Source organism: Ailuropoda melanoleuca, chromosome 13 (assembly GCF_002007445.2).
Source record: "Ailuropoda melanoleuca isolate Jingjing chromosome 13, ASM200744v2, whole genome shotgun sequence".
Classification (NCBI taxonomy): domain Eukaryota; kingdom Metazoa; phylum Chordata; class Mammalia; order Carnivora; family Ursidae; genus Ailuropoda; species Ailuropoda melanoleuca.
The window spans coordinates 55,405,583-55,423,189 of record NC_048230.1 but is presented as its reverse complement, the minus strand read 5'-3'; the positions used below and the strand labels follow the sequence as shown (position 1 = coordinate 55,423,189).

The following is a 17,607-nucleotide window of genomic DNA, read 5'->3' as shown; positions in this document are numbered from 1 at the left end:
TGCGCCGAGGAAGCTCTTTCCAGGGTAGTTCTCCCCCCTCGAGTGCCAAGAGGCCAGCTTGGGGTGAGCCCCAGGCCCTGCGCACCCAACATCTGGAGCTGGGTTGGGGGGGCGGGCCGGTGAGTAAAGGGATGGCAATTGCAGATGGGGCAGGAGACCAGCCCAAGAACCTCCTCTCCGATCAGAGCCAAACAGGAAGCCGGCCAGGGCAGGGGTGGGGGGAGCTGGTACCTGTCTCTGACAGCGGCCAGGGGTCGGCCGGAGAAGGGAGTTCCAGCTCCTGGGCTGAGGCACGCATTTCTCAGAAGCTTGGCAGCCTGGAGAACACAGGGCTGGTTTCTGTTTTCTGCCCCAAGAAACGCCTGGAACCGCAGAGGAAGGGAGGCCCTGCTTGGCCAGGCCGGGCCCCCGGGAGCCCTGGCCAGCCCCGGGATGCACACACGGTACTGTTTACAGAGGGAAGCCTGGGCCAGCTCGGATGCCCGCTCCGGGCGTCCCCGGCCACCTCGCGCTCGGCCAGCCGGCCTGGGGACGCTATCTGCGGGGGCAGCGGGAGCTGGCCGGCCGCCCCGGCAGGGAGAAGGGGGTGCATGTGCCAGCTGGGCCAGGCTCCTGGCCGGCGCGGGGGACAGGGTGGCGGGTCTCCCTGCAGAAGGAGCGCTGCAGAGCCCAGCTGTGGCCGGGCCAAGCACAACAGCGGACGGGGCCGGGCGGGCCGCGCTCCAGCTACCGAGCACCCCGGTCTGGGGTGCCAGCTCTGGCCTCGCACCGCCGTTTCCATGGCACTGGGTGTTGCTGTCACAACAGGCGCGGGATGGCCCGGTGCTGGGCCGCGCGGCTGGCAGCAGGCAAGAAATCAATTTGCTCGTGGTCCTGCGGCCAGCACATTTTTGAAGGCCTGGCCCGGCCCCGGGGTTCAGGCTCTGCCGGCGGATGGAGGGGAAGGAGGCCTGTGGAGCGCGGTGCTAGGATGGAGGCCGAGGCCCAGCCATGGCCCTGCGCTGTGTGCAGTCCCAGCGAGACGGGCAAGGCCCAGGCACAGCCGCTTTTGGAAATGCCGGGCCCTGTCGTGCCAGACAGCTGAGACGTCCCCATCACCGGCCCTGAGCATCGTCAAAGCACTGCCGTGAAGCCTCAAGGGGATGGCTGACATCTTTCGTTTCTGGGCATTTTGTTAAACAGACGTCACCTCCATTTTGCAGCTCTGGCTTTGTATTTAGAGGTTTATTCCTCTACTTGCCCCCGGCCCCAACCCCCCCAATCCCGTATCTCTCAAACAATCTCTCGGGCCTCTTCGAAAAGCTCACAGCTCTAGGTTCCAAAGCTGACCTGCTGAAGCCTGATTCTGGGACCAGGACACAGGCTGTCCCCCGCTTTTATGCGATATTGAACCTTGCTAGCAGGGGTCACAGGGCTGTGTATTTCCACTCCTGAACTCCCACAGAAAGATGTAGCATCTCACCTCAAAAAAACAGAGAGAAACAAGGACTACACATTTACTTGCTGGCTGTGTGACCTTCGTCAATCACCTAACCTCTCTGGGCTGGAGTTTCCTCACCTCTAAAACGGGAATGATAACAGTACTTGCCTCATGAGCTGTTGGGAGGGTTAAATGAGTTAATATGGTAAAGTCTTAGCAGAATGCCTGGCACGCAAGGAGTACCATCAAAGTATTAGCTATTATTATTATTATTATTATTATTATTAAAAATAAATATTATTGTTGTTTTAGGATGAAAAGTTTCGTATCATTTAAAAGCCAGGCAGCATATGGTCTCCATTCTGTTCTCAGATATTCATTCAATTCCACACGTCGTACCCGCAGGGAGCTGGGTGAGGCTTGGAGCAAAGGGGGTCATAAGGAAATGCTGCCAAGGACCTACTATGTGCAAAGTCATCCCAGGGGCAGTTATGGGTACAGACAAGTCAGAGATGGGAGTCCCTCCCACCCAGAGACTTGGACTTGAGCCAGGAAGAAAAAACCAGAAAACACCTGAGAGGCACGGTGATCAACAGCGGCTGCTAGGGGCCGCGTGCGTCTCCAGGACTCGGAGGAGGAGAACCGAGAGAGCTCGGCAGAGCCTCGAGACAGTGGCCAGAGTCCAGAAGGCACAAGAGGGAGGGGATGGCACTCCAGGCAGAGGTTACGGTATGGGCACAAGTTCAGAGGCAAGGAAGGCTCAGCGCAGCCACATGGCAGCCCCCACTCAAAGCGGAGCGGGGTGGACAAGAGGGACAAGTTCATGTCCAAATGGTGAGACGCTCCCATAAGCAGAACTAACCGCTTTCCATTTCAAAAACCCCGTTTTTTGTATGAACCTGTAGGATCATTTCTGAGACCTGAACTGTGTTCCCTTTATTTTTTTTCTTTGTCATTTTCTTAAGGAATACACGCACACAGCAAAGAAGAAAAAAAATCCGTAAGTGTAAAAACACAAACAGGAAGAGGTCTCCCTTCTACTCCTGTTGCAGCTGCTCGGCACCCCCTCCGGGGCCTGGGTTTTAGTCATAGGCAGGTAGGTTGCGTCTGGTCGTCTGCTAGTGAGGACAAGACGGCAATCCACACCCGCACCCCTCACTCGGTGGGGTGTCTGGCCCTGAGACGAGGCTCACTGTGCTGAGTGGATGGCTTCAACCCGGAGCAGATGGAAGGACGTTCACGAAGGGCCGGCACATCCCAGCTGTAGGGATGGGCCATTGCTCAGCTGTGGATGGATGAGGATGGTGACAGGGAAGGTGACGAGCTGCCAGGTACTCCCTGCCAAGTGCCGACTGTGGCAGCCTCTGTGACAGGCACTGGCCACGTGTCAGTCGTTGAAACCCAAAGCACTGTTATGATCCCCCTTTTACAAATGGGGAAGTTGGGGTCACAGGTATTCAGGAACTTGCCTGAGGCCATGCCCCCACATTCCCTAGGCAGCCACACAGATAGGGGACACAGGGACAGAGTGGGGTGGGCACTGGATTCCCGTGGGGCGTCCATGTGGGGGTGTCCAGCAGGCAGATTGGTGGGTCTGCCATGAAACCCCTTTTTCTGGAGTCTCATCAGATACAGGGAACAAAGAGGCCCGAGCTACACGCTCCATTCTGTTCATGAACTGTATCTGGACGACTCTCCCAGGTCCTCCGTATGCACGTGCCTCTGGGCCTCTAGCTTTGTGACCTGAGACAAATCGCTCCCTTGCTCCTCGGCCAGGGCTCCTAGCTGTGATGGGAGATGATAATTAGTCCCTGCCTGGATTCCAAAGGTGCTCAGGAAGTGCGAGGGACTGTTGTCATAATTATTTCCTGTACTTGCCGGCCTGGCAATCACACGCCCCAACCTGCCACCTGCCAGCAGCTTCCCTTCCCTCCCGGAATCAAATCCAGGCCTCTCGCTGTGGCCTCTGAGGCCCTATGTGGTCTGGCCTACCCTCAAAACCTGCCTCTCACTCACCTCCTGGCCATGGCTGTCAGCTACACTAGACCTCTCTCTGTCCTCCACACAAATCAGGCTTCCTCCCGGTTCCGGCCCTTTGCACATGCTGTTCTCCCTGCCTGGAATTCCCTTCCTCCACCTCGTCTATTTTATTCAGAGCACTTAGCTCCCGCCGAAAGTCTCATTATTTATTGGTTGATTTTTGAAGAACGTTTTCTCCCCTAGAGACTCTCGGAGGGGCCTCGTCCACTGGACTCACTGCCGTGTCCCAGTGCCCAGCACAAAGTCCAGCACACAGTAGGTGACCCGAGCAGATACGTTTTCAAAGAAAGAATGAATGAAGGGGCAAGCAGCCGATCAGAAGCAAACTAGAAGGCAAATGCTCACACGAGATGTCTCGTGGCAGTTTCCTGAGGCGGCCAGCCCACCAACCCTGTGCTAAGGGAGATTACACCCACGCCGTCAGCCCTCCCCATTTTTTGTGGGGCACTTTTCACACATGCCTCACCCAAGGCCACAAGCAAGGTGGAAGCAAAGCAGCCTCCAAGTCAAGCCTCCTTTGACTTCAACGAGCCATCAGCACCTGACCCTGAAGTCACTGTCCTGGGCATTCACCAGGAAATCCACCGTGCACAGCGAGAAGCTAGCTCCTGGCGGCTTTACACACCCAGAGAGATCTAAGAATTCTCCAGTCTACAAATAATAGGCTTTTTCTAGAGTGGACCCCCACGTACCAAAAAACCACATGCTTTGGTCAATATTCAACATTATAAAGGCATTGTTTCCACCAGAATCAGGCACTAAATCCTTCAGACTGCTGGTTCTTAACTAGTGGCAATTCTCCCCTCCCAGGGGTCATTTGGCTGTCAGAACTGGGGCAGGGGGCGCCTGGGTGGCTCAGTCGTTAAGCGCTTGCCTTCGGCTCAGTACGTGATCCCAGGATCCTGGGATCGAGCCTCCTATCGGGCTCCCTGCTCTGCTGGGAGCCTGCTTCTTCCTCTCCCACCCTCCCTGCTTGGGTTCCCTCTCTCGCTGGCTGTCTCTGTGTCAAATAAAAATCTTCAAAAAAAAAAAAAAAAAAAAAGAAGGAGGAGGAGGAGGAGGAGGAGAAGAAGCAAGAAGAAGGAAGGAGGAAGAAGAAGGAAGGAGGAGGAAGGAGGAGGAAGGAGGAAGAAGGAGGAAGAAGAAGGAAGAAGAAGGAAGGAGGAGGAAGGAGGAGGAAGGAGGAAGAAGGAGAAGGAAGAAGGAGGAAGGAGAAGGAAGGAGAAGGAAGGAGAAGGAAGAAGAAGAAGAAGAACTGGGGTGGGTCAAGGGGGGCTGCTGGAATCCGATGGTCGAGCCCAGGGTTACTAATAAACATTCTGCAGTGCACAGGGCCGCCAAGAATTATCCAGCACCAAACGTCAACAGTATCGAGGTTGAGAAATTTGATTCAGACAAAAAGATAAAATGTTTTGGGGGGTCTTGGACTGAGGAGAGAGAATCAGCAACTAGACATTTGAGGCCTCATCCTGTTTTAGATTCTCCTCATAGTGTTGTGACCACTGGACATGATCATACATATTTGTTTGTTCGTTTCGTTCCCCAACTAGGAGGTAAGTTCCATGGAGGCAGGGACTCCATCTGTTTGCGCACGACACTGTCTGCGGGACCCAAACACCTCCCTTGGCACATGGGAGGCATTCAATAAATACTTGTGGAATAGATGAAGGAACTCTTAAGAACATTAAAGATTACAAAATATCCAACCTCTTTTTGGAGCTGTTTTCCCATTACAATCACACTTCATGGGCAGAGACCCAACATCTGTTCTCCTGTGACCCAGAGTAACAGGTTTTGTGACTGGGCAATGTAAATACTTAAAACTACATCTCCCAGCCTCCTTTGCAGCTCAGTGCAGTCACGTGACAAGCCTCTGGCCAATGAGATGAAGGGATGTATGAGATGGCCAGGTTACAACCCTGAGAGGAAGGGGCATGCCTGTCCTCCTCCTCGTCCCCACCTGCTCCCCCACCCAGGAGCCATCTTGGACAATGCAGATGGGGACACCACCCTGAGAATGGTGGAATGATAAGAAAGAAGGAGCCTAGTCTTGGCACCTCGTGGGCAGTACACCAGCCCGGGACTGCTTATGCCGGTGCTGTTAATAAGAGAGCAAGCATCTATCTTGTTTAAGCTGCTGTTAATTTTGGGTTCTGGTTACAGCAGCCCTGTATACCTAATCAATACATAAGCTTCTCCTGCCCTGCAAACTCCAGCTATTCTGAAGCTAAAGACTCCTTAATGCGTTGAGGACGACCTCCATCCTGGCACACAAGGGCTATTTTATGATTTCCCCCTCACACGTGTCGGGATCATAACCCTTAGTCTACTCGAAGGATTCTTTCCTCCCCAACACCTCAGAATAAGCACACTGCTAAGCCAGAGAAAGAAAGGAGAGGAAGTCATATTATTTAGGTCCACCAAATGACGAGGACAAAAGGAACTACCAAAAGAAAGTCTATTAAAATCTTAAAACATCAATTATGTTTAAATCTATGAGTTCATAATGGCACGAAAACCCCACAAAACCGTAATTGATTGCCACTGGAGGATGTTAAGGAACCAACCCATTATTTTAAAAACTGGTAAATAAAGGGAAAGAATCAAGCATTCATCCTTGTTTTCCTATATGAATTCTACCATTGTTGATGAAGGGACATTTCTCTTTATAGAAGTTTTCCAACTAACAGAAGAGGAAGGGAAGACGGAATTAGAACAGAATATCACCATTTTGCCATTAATGCGCCACTGAATCAACAGAGCTAGGCACGATGGACAGTCACGAACATCACCAAAAGAGAAGCAACCTGACATCGTGTGCTTCCTGACAAAAGGATCCACCGTCAGCTATGAAGCCATCTTGGCCAAAACAGGTGAACCTGAATCAGTTGAGCCCTCTAGAATCAATGGCCAATTTACAGGAAATGGAGAAGAGAGGGGGCCATGCTGAACCTCACCCTGGGAATATAACTGCCAAAAGCCAGACTGTGAGAGATTTCAGGGGATAAAGAAGCTGGTTTTTTTTTTTTAAACAAATAAATGGCAAAATAATAATAATAAAACCATTTCTAGGGGGGAACCTCTAGATTAAAGCAGACTTGGAGAAACCAGGGTATCCCAACTTACAAGATATGGGCCTGGGTCTGAATCCTGATTCAGACAAACTATGAAGTAATGAAAACAAAATGAAGGGGAAAAAAACGCTTTAAGATAGGTATGAGACACAGGAAGTTTCAACACTGGATAGTTCATGATATTAAAGCATCTTCACGAAGCTTCATACATGCTAAGAGTATTAGGAGTATTTTCATCCTTTTCTCTTAGGGATACACAGCGCATACCCACACATGCAATGATATGGTTCAGCTCCCTAGGACTTCTGACGTCTAGGATTTGCCTCAAAACACTATAGTGAAATGGGAGTGGGAGTTGACGGAGGTAAACCGGATTGGCCGGGAGTTGATAATCCTCTAGGCTGAGTGGTGGGTACGTGGGTACACGTGCTACTCTAGATTTGTGCGTATTCAAAATATTTCATAGCAAAAGCTTTTTAAAAAATCTTACCCGAGTTTCAGAGGGAGAAAGAAGAAAGACGGAGGGAGCTAACACTTCCTAAGCGTGGCTGTCTACCAAGTGCTGAGTTAGGCAGCCACGGACGGGAGTGGCCCTTCCAGAAGAGGGGTCACCAATTTAAATATTTAACAGGTCAGAAAGAAACCTTGACTGAGTGAGGCCGGCCAAGTACGAGAGGCACAACGGCACAAGCATGATGGCAAAACACAGCAGACACTCCATCCATCTTCAGGAGACAGGAGGGAGGGGTGGGGGGCTGCAGACGACGGCAGGTACGTGCTCTGTCTAACGGACGTGGTCTCTACAGTGGGCCAGCCTTGACTCTGATGCCAGGTAGCCACCACGCAGAACGTGGGGCCCGGGCCGGCCGATTCTTGGATTTTCCAAGGAAAGCCTGAAATCTGTATTTGTATGTGCAATCTCCCAGTTTTTAAACGTTGGCATCTAATCCAAATATTTTTTAAAATACTGGATGGGCCAAACAAAATATCTGCAGGCTAAATGGAGCCCATGGAACACCAGTTGGCCGCCCCTGTCCCAAGCACTGAAGCAGACCACAACTCGATCCATCTGTAAGAAGTGGAAAGGGTGCATTAATCAACATTGGGTCAATTCTTTTTTAGGCATCCAGTAAAGCTGGAAATTCAAAAAGACACCATCAACGTCCAGAAATCTATAAGAACCGGCTGTGGAACGTTTCAAAGGCGTCGTCCACATAAGTCAGCTTATGCAACAGAACTGCGACTCTGTCCAGAGTTTTGGAAACTAACAACCAGGGAGTGTCCTTGCAACTTTCCTGGGATGGTGGAACTAACAGGCTTCAGATGAAACCCATTTGCTGGTTTGCAGAACGCCTGGGACTGGAGTCCAAACCACTTGCAACAGGAGATGCCATCAAAAACTCAAGTCAGGGTGCTCAGCGTCCATTGTAAAATGACCAGGAAGCACTCCACTTTGGTTGCCAGAGATCTGATTTCATGACTGTTGAAGGAGATGAGGCAGATGTCATCCTGAAGGCTTAAAGTGGCAGCAGTGGTTGCTGAGGACCCAAGCAGACCTTGATCCTGAATCTCAAGCCTGAGTTTGCTGGTGACTTTGCCCAGGGAAAGACTCCTGACATCCTGGATGGGCAAAACAGGCTCCAGCCCTGCCTTTACAGGCACGGGCTCAGCTTAACCAGATCAGGTTTAACAAATTAAAGAGGTGTCAAGAATGCAGTGGAGAAGGGCCAGAGAAATGGTTTCATCATTCCCTGAGAACAAAGCCCCTCTTTTTTTCCTGAGAGGGTGGAAAGTGAAAGAAAACTCGTGCTAAAATAAAGCTGAACAGGCCCAGGGCACGAAAACAGTCCGGAACTCTGCCCAAAGGCCACAAAGACAACATGCATCCAAGTCTCAACTCTACAGAATGGAGTGAAGGCTATTTCATTAAAGATTTTTTTCTGGGTAAATACAGCTTAACTATTTATCTGCAATGGGTTTCTTGATGGGGGAGAGGGGAGGGAGTATAGAATAGAGAAAAAGGCGGCATTAAAAGAACATTTGATTAACGGCCACACGTCTAACTCATAGCCTCCAACAACAAAATTGCTTTTCAAGTTCTGCTTTTCTAGAGCGAAACAAATGACAGCTAGAGCGGATACTGTGAAGTGTCGTATTTTTAATACGAAAATTCTGGACTATCTTGGCTTGTGGCCTGGGGCGCGTGAAGAGCCAACACGAGCACCGCCCTCCACGGAGGGATGCTCCAACAATCACCGTGTCGTCCTGCAAGGAGCAAAGTCACGGGCAGGACCAGCGCACTGGCCAGGGAGGCAGTGAGCCTGAGCATTTCTGCACGCTCTGCCAGCAAGCATGAAAACGGACAAGCGCTGTTCAAAGCAGGTTTGCGTGCTGACCTACCCATAAATCTGGTTTAACCGATCACCTTATTCCTGCACGAGGATATTCGCTTGTTACCACAAGACAATGCCCTCACTTGGAGGTCGGAAGGACAGCCACGCAAATGACTCAGAACAGTCCACAGCGTGGGCTTTGGTGGATGACCGGGGGGCCATCGAATGACACCGAGTGATGTCTCTCTTGGTCCTCTTTACTGGGTCCGGTCTGCTGTCTGGGGGTCAGAGACTGCTCTGGAATGCAGGCCGAGTGGACAGCAAGTCTGAGAACAGACTTTCTTGTGGTTTGGTAGCTTCAGACCTTGACATGCAAGAGCACATTCCTTCAGAAACACCTGCGCTGCAGAATTGCAGAGAGATGGCTGAGCCTCTCTGGGTCTGGACTGTGCTGGAAGGCGGCTCCTTATACTTACATGAGCCAGCAACGCAGAGCACACATCACCGGGGATGCCAGGACAGCTAAGGGGCACGGCGAGAGAGCTGAGGTTCTTAGAAGGTGGGGAAGTATCACGAGGGGCAAAATAAAGCTGCGTCTAGGGAAGCGCCTGTGACGCCGCCTCTCCTGGAACGGAGGGACCAGACCTGCGCTTAGCTCCCGCAACCGACCTTCCAGCCATAGCTCTGCAAAGTTCGAGGCTAGCAGCTTGCGACGTGGAGGCAAGCAGCTTCCTGGGCTCTGGAATTTTCTAGTAAGACTCTAAATGGCCTTTGCTGAATTCACGAGAAGTAGCCTAACAAGGTCCTAAGGACACAGGCCGAGGCAGCCTCAGGGCTGATCTTCAAAGCCCAGCTCGGCACCGACCACCTGCAGGGCCGGCTTCGACTGTCACGGCCGCTGTAAGGAACAAGCCACCGGGCGGTTCACGAACGACAAATATTTCTGTCTTATCGTTCCGGAGGCTGAGAAGTTCAAGATCAAGGCGCCACCAGATCCGGCGCCCTCCTCACAGACAGCCGCCTTCCCCTGTAAGCTCACACAGCAGAGGGGAAGCGGGGAGTTCTGCGGGATCTCTCGTAGGAGAGCACCAGTCCCATCCAGGAGGCTCCGCTCTCATGCCCAAAGCACCTCCCGGGGGCCACACCTCCTAATACCGTCACCTTGGGGGTTGGGCCTCAGCATATGGATTTTGTGGGGGCCCAGATATTTCACACCATAGCAATGGCCCAGAACAGATGATGAGGATGGGGGGAAGGCGGTAAAGTATTCCGACAACTACCGAGCCCTCCCCGTGCATACCAGGTACTGGCCCACATGCTTTCCTTCCAAGGATGCTCCCTTTCTCCATTCGTACCAGAACCCTCAGAGTTGGGGCCAGCATCAGAAGTTACTTGCCTGAGTCCATGGAAGAGTGAAACGGTAAGTGAAATGAAAGCCAGGCAGGACAACTCCAGAAACTCTCCACCCCCCAGGCCCCCGAATCCTGGACCCTCAGACCAGCCCTCCCATTCCCGAGAGCCAGTCCCTGACATACCCACCCCTTCAGCGGGTGACAGATTCACACAGGGGACCCGGGGATAGATCTGCTACGTTCTGTAGCAGCAAGGAGGAAACTAGGAAGCTGGATTTGCGCCCGCCTGTGATGACATAAAGAAACTGTATGAGTGCACTCCCGAGGGGGTGAAGACTGGATCTTGGGGAGTGAAGAAATCTTATACATAACGATAGTTACAATACCTTACAAAGGGCCACGGCCCGTAACCAGATACACGGTGTATCTGTGGGAGAGACGATCGGGGGCACTGATGGGACAGACCTACAAAAGGAGCCTGGCCGGAGAGGGTGGTGGTACCGAGCATGAGGTTGAGAAAGGCCGTTCTAGAAGGCTAGAAAGGGGGCAGGGCAGAAATGCGAGCAAGACTGTGCCGGATGGATCTTCTTATATGGTTTGTTTTTTTTTAAGGTCAGGAACAGAGCTGTGCCAGTCACCCTCAGCTCCTTCCTCCCTTCCTGCGCGTCCCTCTGTCCACTCTTCCCTGGCCGGTCCCTGCCGACTCCCTCAGCCCCTGAGCCAACAGCACGACTAGCAAAACTTGGGCCACTGGTCCACGCTCTGCCAGGGGAGCATGGCAGGGGCCGCCAACTGGCCTTCCAGCAGTCCCTGGGCAGATGGCATCATGTCCTCATGCAGGCAAACATCCCGAGGTCCCCAGAAGGGAGCTTGGGAAGGGCCCCCTGAGCCCGTGCCACGTGGGGAGACAGGGCCTAAGGGTCCTCATCTCCAAAGACCAAAATAGCCAATTATTTCTTTTCCTGTGCAAATACGCTTTTAAAACTTTAAACCGTGTTCTACAAGAAGCCGCTAAGCTCCTACAGAAAACAGCAGCTAACATTTGTGGAGAGTTACTTTGCGCCAAGCACCATCCCAGCACCTGTCCACTCACTTCCTTCTCACGGCAGCCCCAGGAGGGAGGAGGGAGGAGGGAGGATGGTCTCCACGGGGTAGAGAGGGAGGTGGGGACACAGCCCGGCAGGAACCTGCCCGAGGTCACAAGTCAGCGGTGGAGTGGACACTCAAAGCCGGTGTCTCACGTCGTAGGGAGTCACGCTGAGTAAACACTGACAGCTGGGCACAAGGTGGGGAGGGAGGATGAAAACAAGACCAGATGCAGAACACAGAAGGCACAAGGGCAGGCCGCCGCCTTGCCCGGTTTCTGCAGAGGGGCTGACCCTTCGGCCCCACGCTGCCAGCCAGCCCGAAGCATGGAGAATTCCACGGGGTGCGGTCAGCCCTTCCCACTGTGCCCGAGTGGTTCTTCCAAGGGAACAAAGGAAGCTATCTGTGGCCACCTAACCTCCCTGGGCCAGGCCAGCAGTGCTCCTTTGCCCTGCCAGGTCTTTCCTTGGGTGGGGAGGGAGCTTGGGACCGTGTCGGCCCCCGAGGTGAACAGAACATTGACACAGTTTCTCCACTGCCGGAAAACCAGTCACCGATCTGTGCTTCCTCCAAGGCTTTTCCTACTTGCTTTCTGCATATTCTTGTCAAACAAAAAAAGGCCGCAGTGGCCAAGATACAGGTCAGCCAGGAGAATGCGCCACGAGAAACCTGAAGGGAGGCAGAGCTAGTGCGATCACCACGATTATTATTAATGGCACCAAGAATGAGCATTGGACATCTTTCAGGAGTCTTACGTCCTCGTCTGGCAACGCCAAGTTCAGATCTTCATGCATCTTTGTCAGGTTGACTATCTGAGCGAGAGGTGGAGTTTTCGCGAGAAAACAGAGGCCCAGGGAGTGTAGGTAGCTGATGCCCAGCCAGCCTGCTGCGCCCGGGGTCTGCAGCCCGGACCCCCCCCCACCACCAGTATGTTCATTAGCAGTGAGGGCGGACCACAAGGTCAGGAGCTATAGAATGAACCATGCTCCGGACGACCTGCTGCGGGCGGATCAACTGGCATGACCACTTAGGAAGAGAGTCCGGCAAGGGCGTGCTCCTGACGTTGAGCGCGGGCGCCCAAGAAGAGTTCACGGACATTTTATTCGTAAAGCTAGACGTGAGCCAAATGTCCATCGACAGACACATGGGTACAGAGACGACAGGATATCCCCTCAATGGAATGATCCACAACAATGAGATGAATGAACCCCAGCTCCACGCAATGGTATGTGGGGACCGCCCAGGTCTGCGGGTGACGGAAAGCAGCACTCCCGAGCGCCACTGCATGACTTCCTTCCGTACAGAAAGGCCTGACGAATCTCTGGGGTTACAGGGCAGGAGAGTGGCCACGCTGGGGGATGGGACAGAGGACGGGGGACCCAGGAGGGGCTCTGGGGTACTACCATGCTTCCATGTCATGCATGGTCCAGGTGGTAACCACGTGGGTGGCCCAACTGGTGACGTTGGTGACTGGGGACGACTGGTTCCTGAATGTGCACATATCTCGATATGTAGATACATAGAGAGATACTCAAATTCATTCAATGTATTTCAGTAAATGATTTCTTAAGTGGTTCACATGAGGACCAGAGAAGCAGATCCCGAAACAGACTGGTCTGTGCTCCTCCCGCCTGTAGAAAGACTCACAGACACGCACGTGTGCACACACTGTTTGTTGTCCTCCGAGCCACCAGGCGGAGGCTCTGACATCACTAAGACCACATCCTTTCTCCGCAAGACATTTCTAGAACGGGATCAAGGAAGTCCTCTGAGAGTCCCAAGCCTCCCCCGTCCCTCAGTCCTCTCGTCTGTGGCTGAATCTCGAGGAGGATGGCAGAGGCCTGCCACGCAGGGCTTGCGGTGAGACGGCCTCATGACCCGAGAGCCCCCAGGCCTGCAGACACTGTGCTCTCGGTGGCACCCGGCCAGGCCCCCATCCATGCCTCTCCCCTGCCCGGGCCTGCACGGCACAAACCTCCCCTACCTGCCGCATCCAAGTGCCCTGGCCCAAGAGGCACGGCCACCCACCCGTCGTCCTTCTGGGCAGTGACAAGGCAAGAGCTACTTGTGAACTGATCCCATTTTGACAATTCCAGTCACAGTTTAAATAATCGCACTAATGAGAGGACGCATAAGGCAACCTTTGGTAAAATGCGTCACCCCCCGCTAACCGCCTGCTGCGGGATTCTGGCTTTGTCTGAAACACGTAACGCCCCTGTTGGCCAACTCTTGCCTCCCTGCGGTCCATTTTTCAAACACAGCCAGAGTCATCGTTCCAAAAGGTCAATCAAATCACACTGCACTGCTCCAAACACGCCAACGCTGGCCCGTTCCTCTGCCCTCGTAGCCGCCCCTGCCGTCCTCCCCTCCACCTGCTGTCCCCACCTCCCTACTGCAGCCTATCTGTGCACTGGGTCTCAGGGGCCAACACCACCCCCACCCGGCCACACTCTCGCTCCTAACCTTGTGCAATTTCCCTCACGGCCTTTTATCACCATCTGAAATATGCTTGTCACCTTACATAATAATGTCTATCTCCTTTACCGAAAAACTCCCCCACGTGGGCAAGGCCTTCATCGGACTTGTTCGCCTGTGTACCCAAGTCCCAAAAGAGTGCCAGGCACAGAGTAGGTAACCACTCACTCACTACCTGGTGGGGGGCGGGGAGGGAGGTGCGGGGGGAGGGCAGGAGGGTCAGGATGGAGGGGACAGAAGGAAGGAGGGAAGCCTACCAGCAGGGAGGGGTAGCAGGAGAGAGGGTGGAGGCAGGGAGGGAAGGAGGGAAGAATTCATTCACTGCTGGTGTTTTCCAGGTAAAACCAGGGACTTCAGAACAAGGAAGTCTTAGGGACAAGAGGACAGAGCAAAAACAAGCGGGTGTGTGTGCAAAGCCTACATTTCCGAAGAATTACGGAAAGCACCTGGTTCAGGTGGAGGAGTGAAGGGAGAGGGAGGAGTGGGGATGCACGTGGCTCTGGAATCTCACGTTGCCAGTTCAAAATGAGACTTTCTGACAATGTCTCAAGTCCTTGGAGTGGGGAAAGCAGAAGCTGCATTTTGGAGTTCCAAGAAGTGGGGTATGTGCAGGAATGCAATGTGATGGAGTCAGGACAGGACACTCTGGACCATGAGCGAAGGGTCAGGAAAAGATACCCAGATGTGGGGGCTTCTGGGGATCACAGTCAAGTGGAACGTTCAACTTCAAAATGATTTGTTTGCGTTTGGACCCCAGTCTGCTGGTGACCCTTCCTTTTCCAGCTTGAGGAACCTTCCCTTGACTCTCGAAACACATAAGCCCCCTCTCGCGAAGTTCCCAAGAAAAGCATACTCTGCCCAAATCCCAAGGCCCATGAAGGGCATGTGAGGAATCCCCGCACGCTGGAAGCACACGCCGATTCCTGGTTGGGCAGCCAGATGTGGCTTTCATGGGCAAGGCCCCCTTGGTGTAATCGGTGAGAGGCACAGAAAGGGAGCTTCCCAACCCAGGATGTCTCCCAACCAGACTAGAGACCAGAGATTTCCAGTTTGCCTGTCAGAAATAAACACAAAATCAACTGAGAAGTATGAATCCCACACCCACTAAGCCAACGGTGGAATCTGAGAATGTTCCATGGGAGGAGTCTGACATCTCAGCCATCAGGAGACCAAAGGGCACACCTCTTCCTGGGAGCTGCGGTGGTGGTGCTGTTTGGGGCTTACATGGGGCACAGTTGGCCACACTGGCTGGTCCTGGGTTGTACAGAGCCCTGGGGACACTGCTGGTCAAGCACTGAACATCTAACCAGCAGCCACCTTGCTGCCTTCTGGAAGCCACATAGGTAGAAATTATTCTCTTGCCCTGTCCTGTTCTGGTACCACATGAAGCCAAAGAACTCAGAAGCATGAATACAGGCGCATGGGATGGGCGCAGTGCTGGGCGTCTGAACCTAAAATTCCCTCAAGGTTATTTCCCCAGAATGTTGGGGAACAGGGGTTCCAGGCCTGCCATGTGGTACCACTCCAGGATTCCATTCACAGAGAGAATAATAAAATGCAGTGTGAACAGCACCCCCTGGAGTTGCACGTTCTGTTATGTGTGACTGAGTAATTCTGGGAAGTGCTACATCCCTCATTTTAGAGATTGATAATGTCTACCAGCACAGTAAAGGCACTGAGAAGTCCTGCAGTAAACAAGTTTTTTCGTTTTGTTTTGTTTTTGTTTTTAACTTGGTTTTACAGAATTTTTTCACCTTTGTTAGCCACGGAACCCTCACTTCAATATCTCCTAACATCCCATGGAATTGGGCTTGTGCAGAAAGTACTTAAGAAAAGGCTCCATCAGGAGAAGCAATTTCACTGCACGTAGTTCTCTGAGACATCCTTAGAGCCGACTCATGTTACTGACCTGCCAAGAGCTCACTTTCACCATGACTTTGAACCTGCCTGTGTTCAGAAAGGCATTTAGGAGGCCCTAAAGGGTCTCCATCCTCAGCTGCTCTGTCTGCAACTCAAGCTTCTGTGAAAACAGGAAGCACCTCTGTGGGTCTGGGGCCATGATGGACCCTCAAAGGTGAGTCATGACCACCTGGATACTGCTCAATCCCTAAGAAGCAGGGCACAGACTAATTTGCCATCTCTAACAGAGACCCTCACTGTTTGTCTTTAACATGGGATGACAGACAGGTGGGGGGGGCGGCACACGTCTAGGCCTGGGAGATCAAACCAACCACCAGACACAGAGTCACTGGGCAAAGTTACCTGGGCCTGCTCAGGTATCATTTACTTAGAAAGCACCTCATCCCTGATACATCCCCCAAGTGCATGCGTGGAGAGAGGTCTGCTTACAGCCACGTTTCATTTATCTGCTCGCATTAGGCATTCTGCATGAAATGGATTTTCTGGATTTTCTACAAGATAGCCCCCTTTCAAATAAGCACCAAAATTTTTTTTTATTATATTATGTTAATCACCATACAGTACATCCCCAGATTCCGATGTAAAGTTTGATGCTTCATTAGTTGCGTATAACACCCAGTGCACCATGCAATACGTGCCCTCCTTACTACCCATCACCAGTCTATCCCATTCCCCCACCCCCTCCCCTCTGAAGTCTTCAGTTTGTTTCTCATAGTCCATAGTCTCTCATGTTTCATTCCCCCTTCTGATTACCCCCCTTTTCTTTATCCCTTTCTTCCCCTACCGATCATCCTAGTTCTTATGTTCCATAGATGAGAGAAATCATATGATAATTGTCTTTCTCTGCTTGACTTATTTCACTTAGCATTATCTCCTCCAGTGCCGTCCATGTTGCAGCAAATGTTGAGAATTCGTTCTTTCTGATAGCTGAGTAATATTCCATTGTATATATGGACCACAGCTTCTTAATCCAGTCATCTGTTGAAGGGCATCTCGGCTCCTTCCATGATTTGGCTATTGTGGACAATGCAGCTATGAACATTGGGGTGCATATGGCCCTTCTCTTTACTACGTCTGTATCTTTGGGGTAAACACCCAGTAGTGCAATGGCTGGGTCATAGGGTAGTTCAATTTTTAACTTTTTAAGGGACCTCCACACTGTTTTCCAGAGTGGCTGTACCAACTTGCATTCCCACCAACAATGTAGGAGGGATCCCCTTTCTCCACATCCTCTCCAACAATTGTTGTTTCTTGCCTTGTCTATCTTTGCCATTCTAACTGGCGTAAGTAAGCACCAAAATTTTATCTTAACCATCTGCATGCAGTGAAAATTGTTCAAGGATGGATTGTACGTGGGTCTCCCTCTTAAAACCCAGCACAGTGACCCTAACTCAGCCTGTGTCGGAACATTCAGGATGAGACAGATCCATTATTCATGCGGCAACCCTGAGGTCAGCCCTGCAAGGGCAGCTTGACCCGATGCCAGGTGGCCCAAGGTATCTTTGCTTGATGCACTTGGGGGGAGTCTGTGATCGACAGTTTTACTAGAGAGAGGATGTAGAAACTACCGGAAGTCCCGGAACCCCCAGATCGCCCAGACTATCAAAACTTCACAAAAGGTAAAAGTCAACAGTATCTGAGTAAGGACCAGAGGATTCCTGCCACCAAAGCGTCTGATGCTCGGGATCTGGTTTTTATGACAGCTGTTCTGGCTATTTGGAAGCTTTCTGCCTGAGTCCTATTACTTGGCTGGGTTCCCAAGAGTAAATTTTTCTAAATAATTGATGTTTCAGGGTCTATCTGATGCTGCTGCCTGTAAAAGGTGAAGCTGGAGCCGCAGCGGCAGCCAGTGGTATAGGCTTTCCTTCTAAGAAACTCACACCCCCTGTTTTCCCTTCCCTGGCGCT

The 17,607-nt window shown here is 52.2% G+C and overlaps 1 protein-coding gene across 6 annotated transcripts in view; it reads right to left on the bottom strand.

Annotated features, from left to right (window-relative positions):
- Positions 1 to 17,607, bottom strand: part of NFATC2 (nuclear factor of activated T cells 2) — a 152,731-nt gene that overhangs the window by 21,996 nt on the left and 113,128 nt on the right. The window lies entirely within an intron of this gene.